At 36.5% G+C, this 8,105-nt stretch overlaps 1 long non-coding RNA gene across 1 annotated transcript in view; it reads left to right on the top strand.

The window, feature by feature from the left end:
• The window catches only part of LOC140678587 (uncharacterized), an 8,695-nt gene extending 1,013 nt beyond the window's left edge, over positions 1–7,682 (top strand). Inside the window, exons 2-3 of the long non-coding RNA XR_012050321.1 lie at positions 6,964–7,369; positions 7,448–7,682. This is a non-coding gene — a long non-coding RNA (uncharacterized lncRNA). The remainder of the gene's footprint in view (positions 1–6,963; positions 7,370–7,447) is intronic.
• Positions 7,683–8,105: the final 423 nt, after the last annotated feature.

The following is an 8,105-nucleotide window of genomic DNA, read 5'->3' as shown; positions in this document are numbered from 1 at the left end:
ACTGGATCCACTTTAAAATCCTCCTCCTCATCCATAAAACCCTCCACAACCAGATCCCCTTCTACCCCACCAACCTGCTTCACTGCCATACCCCTTCACGCAGCCTATGCTACTCTCCCCACCACTCGGAACCAAACCCCGAACCTGGGGTGATAGAGCCTTCTCCATCGCTGCCCCCACCCTCTGGAACACTCTCCCCAAACCCATCTGAGACTGCCCAGACCTTCCCACCTTTTAAAAGCATTCTCAAAACACACCTCTTCAGATCTGCTTTTAACCAGTGATTAGTGTTCTGTGTCTTGTAATGTCCTGTCTTGTAATCGTCCTGTAGTATGTATTTTACAATGTACTGCTTTTATATTTCCTGTATTTTATATTATTACTTTAAACTGTTTCGTACTTACATTTTTTCTCCTGTAAAGCGTCTTTGAGTGCTTTGAAAAGCGCTATACTAAATCAAATGTATTATTTAGAGATGTCTGACAATACCGGCCTGCCGATATTATCGGCCGATAAATGCTTTAAAATGTAATATCGGAAATTATCGGTATCGTTTTTTGGGGTTTTTTTTTTATATTAAATCAACATAAAAAACACAAGATACACTTACAATTAATACACCAACCCAAAAAACCTTCCTCTCCCATTTAAACTAATTCACACAAGGGTTGTTTTTTTCTGTTATTCTGGTTCTTACATTATATATCAATACAGTCCGTAAGCACACATGATTGTGCGTGCTGCTGGTCCACTAATAGTACTAACCTTTAACAGTTAATTTTACTCATTTTCATTAATTACTAGTTTCTATGTAACTGTTTTTATATTGTTTTACTTTCTTTTTTTATTCAAGAAAATGTTTTTAATTTATTTATTTTATTAATTTTTTAAAAGTACCTTATCTTCACCATACCTGGTTGTCCAAATTAGGCATAATGTGTTAATTCCACGATTGCATATATCAGTTGATAATGGTATCGGTAATTAAAGAATTGGACAATATCAGGTATCGGCAAAAAGCCATTATTGGACATCCCTAGCTGCAACTATTAATTTGATAATCGATTAATCTGTCTTATTACTTCAATTAATCGATTAATAATCGGATAAAAGAGACAAACTAAATGTCTATCCTTTCCAGTATTTTATTGGGAAAAAAACGCATACTGGCACATATTTTGATTGTTTCTCAGCTGTTTGTACATGTTTAAGTTTAAAAATAAAGTTTTATAAATAATTGCCTCTGCACATAGCATAGGTCCAACGAATCGATGACTAAATTAATCGCCAACTATTTTTATAATCTATTTTAGTTGTTGCAGCCCTAATTGGAAGTTAGTCCGTCCTGCTTCTGGCTGTTGAGTTTTGCCGTAGTGGAAAAAAAAATAAAAAATTTATAAGGATTTTTACAAAATAACGTTCAATCATGAATACATTATTTGAGATGAACCCACTTTAGCACAGGTGTAAGATAGTGACATGTCGAATGGCCCTCTACATGGTCTGGGAAACTGTGTCAAAGCAGTTAATCGAGGTATCTTAATTTTGACAGAAAATATTTAATGCAACTGCAGTTTTACTTAACTCTTATTACAAGAAACTAATCAAAGCATTTTTAATACAACCTTATTTAAATTTAAATGCGAGTGTGAATGTTGTCTGTGTTGGCCCTGTGATGAGGTGGCGACTTGTCCAGGGTATACACCGCCTTCAGCCCAAATGCAGCTGAGATAGGGGGCAAGCGGTAGAAAATGGATGGATGGGTTTTATTTGGGGTCTTGTCAGGTAAACTACAAGGTCAACATGTATTTAATTCGTGTCATGGTTTTATTTGGGGTCAGGTCAACTACAAGGTCAATATGTATTTAATTTGTGTCCTCATGGTTTTATTTGGGGTCAGGTCAACTACAAGGTCAATATGTATTTAATTTGTGTCCTCGTGGTTTTATTTGGAGTCAGGTCAACTACAAGGTTAATATGTATTTAATTTGTTGTCCTCGTGGTTTTATTTGGGGTCAGGTCAACTACAAGGTCAATATGTATTTAATTTGTTGTCCTCGTGGTTTTATTTGGGGTCAGGTCAACTACAAGGTCAATACGAATTTAATTTGTTGTCATCGTGGTTTTATTTGGGGTCAGGTCAACTACAAGGTCAATTTGTATTTAATTTGTGTCCTTGTGGTTTTATTCAGGGTCAGGTCAACTACAAGGTCATGTATTTAATTTGTCATGGTTTTGGTCAACTACAAGGTCAATATGTATTTTATCCTCGTGGTTTTATTTGGGGTCAGGTCAACTACAAGGTCAATATGTATTTAGTTTGTGTCCTCATGGTTTTATATAAGTATGTATTTAACATGTTAAATACATGTTCAAGGTCAACATGTATTTAATTTGTCATGGTTTTGGTCAACTACAAGGTCAGTATGTATGTTGTGTCATGGTTTTGGTCAACTACAAGGTCAACATTATGTATTTTGTGTCCTCATGGTTTTGGTCAACAAGTATATCTAATTTGTGTCCTCATGGTTTTGGTCAACTAAAAGGTCAGTATGTATTGTGTCCTCATGGTTTTGGTCAACATTATGTATTGTGTCCTCATGGTTTTGGTCAACTAAAAGCTCAGTATGTATTTTGTGTCCTCATGGTTTTGGTCAACTACAAGGTCAGTATGTATTTTGTGTCCTCATGGTTTTGGTCAACATGTATATCTAATTTGTGTCCTCATGGTTTTGGTCAACTACACTGAAAAAAATAACTCATAAGATTTACTTAAAAAAATTATTGTAAGTATTTGCACGCAAATGATTTAAGTAAAATTTAATGCTGCAATATCAAGTAACACTCACTTGCCAGTATCAAGTAAATTCTACTTACCATATAACATAACAGTTGTGAAGATATTAAGTAACAGTTACTTAATTACATCCAAGTTTTAAGTTATATTTATTTAAACAAATTAAGTAAAGTCTACTTGTTTTTCATCGGCAGGAACATTATTTTACTCAAAATTTTAAGTAAATTTTATATATCTGAAGTAATTCAGTAGATTTTAATTATTTTCTTGTGCTTGACATTTTAATTTACTTGGTTGCATTACTTTACATTACTCACTAAAATTAGGTAATCATTGCCAGTTTTCTTTTGATAAATGTTACCAAATAAATTTAACCAATACTCTATGCATTTAATATATATGTATCACATATCACACAACTAAATTACAATGCAATTAAACAGTTTCTTTTTAGTTCAATCTTACAACCCTCTGAAACAGAGTTTCTACATTCATTGCAGAAATATAATACTCAACAACTTCTGGGAGAGGGTCAGGACAGAAACCGCCTCTTAAACTTTGAGCAGTGGTGTATGGATTATGTATACCCCTATTTAAATGGGGGGAAAAACAGAATGTACTGTGCAAGTACTGCGTTAATAGTAAAAGTGCATTATATTGTACTGCATTAGAATTTGTACTAACAGTAAATTAAAGATGTATCTCCAGCAAAAGGTATTCAAAGTAAATAGTAGTAATAGTATATTTTTTAAAGAAAATATCCAAAGGTTGGTATGACTGGTAAACAACAAATACACAGTATTACACATTATACACCAAATCCAACATAGATCTGGTAACAGTCACTTCTCAAATATGCAATTAAAATCTTACAAACTACACTGAAAAAGTGCAATTTCAACATTTAAACCAGTCCTCTGACTAGTGCACTTTTAAGTATGCAATTAAAACATTAATGAAATAAAATCAACTAAAAATAAACAGCTTAAGGTGTCTAACCATTCTTGTTGAAGAATACAATCTTTACTGTCATTAACAGATACCTTATTTGACAAAAAATGAAAAACATTTATGACAGGCAACCCACTAGTAAACCAAGATGAACTGGAACTCGGTGCTAATTCTTGGCATTTCTTCACAAGAGTCCATGCATGATGCTACGTCCTCAACAAGGGTCCATAAATGATGTCAATTTCCTCCTCTAGGATGACAAAGTCATGACATGCATTTAGGAAAGCAACTTCAACTTCAAGGTGTTTACTTTTGGGGACAGTTTGTATCCATCCAGCTCCAGCATGAGTTTTTGGAAGACTTCAAAAGTGTAGCGCAAAGTGGGAGGGTATGCCAAGTTCAGGGCATAAATCAGTCCCATGAGCAGTGAGCAAGCTTTCGCAGTACTGTTGCACCCTGGCAAAATCTCATGGCCTTCCACAAGGATGGAGACATCAACTGTATCCTCATCAGCACCGTGGACGACGAGTATTTTGAGGATGTGGTTACTGACATCACTCCGGCTGTCCTCCTGCATACAATTTACAACAAAAAAGAAGAATGTTATTGAGAAACAAATAATAGAACAGCATGAATCATTCAAAGTGACTTCATTATCAGGGAAGAATGAACACAAGAATATATGTTCCTTTGTCTGCTTTCCTCTTAACTTTAACATTAAATTAACCTGTCATTAAACAATATTTTTAAATGATTAAAATAATGCTATACCAAGCAGTCTTCAAAAAGTTCCTCTTCCTTCTCGCCAAGGTACAGTATAAGGCTGCGGATAATGGTTTCACGCCTCATCTCAATGCTCTGTTTCTGTGAACAGATTAAGAACATGAACATAACCATTATACATACACAATCAACTGTCAAGTGAAAACACAAGTGCATATATTTGCTCGTGTTTTAAGTGCATGGACCCAGAGCGTGCAAGGGCATGGAATCTACCAAGTGTGAGGCTTGTCCTGTATGTGTATACTGTATGTGTCTGTGAGTGAGAAAAAAAGTAGGTCCAGCTCCCTGTAAAACATACTGTATGAACAAGCAAAACAAGCACACCTGACTCAGTCTGTCCAGGAGCGGCCTCATCTTGATCCCCACGGCACCTCCCTTGCACAAAGTCCACTGGCTCCTCCAAAGGGCACCCTGAAAATGAAGAGACACAATTTGTGGTATTAAAACAATGGTCTAAAATATTCAGCCACAATTTTAATATTACATTATGATGGATGAATAAGGGAAAATAACAAAGCAATATAATGCATACATTATTTTCTACTTGCCTGAATTATGAGAATAATGTTCTGTTCTGATTTGCTTCCTGTTGATGGAAAAATATTTCAATAAGAAATAAACTACATCATAAACATTAATGAACATTTTGTTTTGTCTAGCTAAATAAAACAATTAACACATGACAGATTTATTTGCGAGTAGAAGTTGTAATGAACAATCCATTCTTTCATTGAATTACAAAAACATGTTGCTGTGGGCTTCACACCGATAGCTAGCTTCTTGTCAAAAAAAAAGAAAGGAAAGAAAACTGCCAGCGAAGTCTCTTTGTAATCGCAAGCTGATGCTCTCAAAGACCTCTGGCGCTTCTGTCAGTAAATGTGTGTTTTAAAAACCTATTCTTGGGCATTTCTCCCAAACATTCAGCAGTATCGCCCCCTCATTCCCAAAGCACATTAATTAACATTAATTCACTAACGTTAACGTTATACTTCAGTGTCGCCGCCAAAAGTTTTACAGAGAACAATACCATGTTCTACTATGTTGACGTCAGTTGATAAAAGTTATACCGTTAGGTTGGTGGTTTTTTAATATCCTAACTTTATTTAGTTAACTTTAGTTTTTATCAGGAAAAACTGCAGCCCTCCCACTACAGGCCAGCACGGACCAATGTAGCGTTATGCTAATTTTTTTACTGAACTTACTTACTTACTTAACTTAACTTATGAGCAGTTACATATCTTGCGTCAAACTACATGCAGACGTATATTATCACAAATTTAAAACAGAACGTAATAACTTACCTGTGGAATGACTTTCTGGCGCTACACCTTGCAGTGCTCTGTGAAGAGATCCTAACGGCCGGTGTTGTGCTGTGCGCATGCGTCGTCGTGCATGCGTTTCAAAACACTAGATTTTCAGAGTAAAGTTTATGTAATATTTTTAGGTTTATGTACGTACAACTATTAAACATTTAAATAGTATGAGGAAACATAAGTAAAACTTACTCTTCCCCCATAATTCATGTATTACGTTAATAAAATGTTTAATTTTACTTAAAAAACTCTAGTTCTTACTGAATGTTAAAAATATTAGGTATAAATTATGACAGTTACTCTAATAGAGTTTACAGCACCAAAAAGTCACTTTTTTCAGTGTAAAAGGTCAGCATGTATGTATTATGTCATGGTTTTGGTCAACTAAAAGGTCAGCATGTATGTATTTTGTGTCCTCATGGTTTTGGTCAACATATATGTATTTTGTGTCAGTTTTGGTCAACTACAAGGTCAATATGTATTTTGTCCTCGTCGTTTTATTTGGGGTCAGGTGAACTTCAAGGTCAATATGTATTTAGTTTGTGTCCTCATGGTTTTTATTTGGGGTCAGGTCAACTTCAAGGTCAACATGTATTTAATTTGTCATGGTTTTGGTCAACTACAAGGTCAATATGTATGTATTTTGTGTCCTCATGGTTTTTTTCAACATTATGTATTGTGTCCTCATGGTTTTGGTCAACTAAAAGGTCAATATGTATTTTGTCCTCATGGTTTTGGTCAACTAAAAGGTCTATGTATTTTGTGTCCTCATGGTTTTGGTCAACTACAAGGTCAGTATGTATTTTGTGTCCTCATGGTTTTGGTCAACTACAAGGTCAGTATGTATTTTGTGTCCTCATGGTTTTGGTCAACATTATGTATTGTCCTCATGGTTTTGGTCAACTAAAAGGTCAATATGTATGTATTTTGTGTCCTCATGGTTTTGGTCAACATATGTATTTTGTGTCAGTTTTGGTCAACTACAAGGTCAACATGTATGTGGGGTTTGGTCAATTACAAGGTCGACATATATTTGATTTGTGTCCTCATAGTCTTGGTCAACTACAAGCTCCTCTTTCACATAACTCAATTGTCTGTTATCTTTTGGTCTTATCCCAGAAAACCTGATCCATCAGCTGGATGAGTTTGCGCATCTTCAGACATCTCATCTTCTACCTTGGCCTCCAAACCTTCAACAAGTTGCTCTGATTTATAGTTTTGGTTGCTGGGTTGTGTGTTTTGACTCATGTGTGTCCAGTATGTCCTTCACAAAGCTATGACTGATTTCAGTAGGTGGTTCTTTATCCTCAAGAATAGGTATTTAGTGTGTATCCTCAAAACAAGTCTTCAGAAGATTAGGACCATTGGGGTCTTGGGGATTTCCTATCTCCACTGACAGTTGGTCCTCTTGGTCTCCTGCGGGCGTGCTTCCGCAAGAGATCTGCAATCAACACACCTGCCCGTGATGAGCGACCAGCGTGTCTTAAGATCCGGTGCCAGAACGTAGCTTCTCGTGCCCAGAACAGTAAGCCAACACGTCTTCAGCCTTCTCTCCCTGTGTTATATTCCCGTTGTGTTCGCCGTCTCTCGTGTCGTCCTCCAGCTTCCCGTCTACCTGGACCCCCTTTGGATTCCCACTTTTCTTCCTGGACTTCGACCTCACGCCTGACCACGACGCCTCGCTCCTGTCCTCGACCATCCACCTGCCCTCTGATGTCCGAGCCTGTGTTTTCCCCTTTTGGACTTCCGCCTCGATCTCAACACGCACACTCAACGCCCTCTGGTGACCACGCTCAAATAATACTTACACATAGTCACACTACATCTCTTTAAGCTAATCACACACTGCACTCACATACTGAGCTGTCAATAAACACGCTGAGAGCTAACGTCATCGCCTCTCTGCCGTCTTCTTCTACCGCTGTCCCGTCATACAATGTTATATTCGTTCGTTCATTCATTCAAGTCTTATTTGTCATCATTCTTACACCATGAACCGCAACAACACTACACAACTTACACAATGTTTTCCATTTATTAATTCATTAATACATATGTTACTAATTAATCATTCTTACACCATGCACCGCAACACTAACCAACTCTCACACAATGTTCTCCATTCATTCATTACTTTATTCAGTATCAATCAATCAAAGTTTACTTATATATCCCTAAATCACGAGTGTCTCAAAGGGCTGCGCAAGCCACGACATCCTCTGCTCAGATCCCACATCAGGGCATGGTAAAACTCAACCCAA

The sequence above is a fragment of the Nerophis lumbriciformis genome, linkage group LG03 (assembly GCF_033978685.3).
Source record: "Nerophis lumbriciformis linkage group LG03, RoL_Nlum_v2.1, whole genome shotgun sequence".
NCBI lineage: Eukaryota > Metazoa > Chordata > Actinopteri > Syngnathiformes > Syngnathidae > Nerophis > Nerophis lumbriciformis.
Note: the sequence above shows the minus strand (reverse complement) of the source record. Positions and strands in the feature narration are given on the sequence as shown.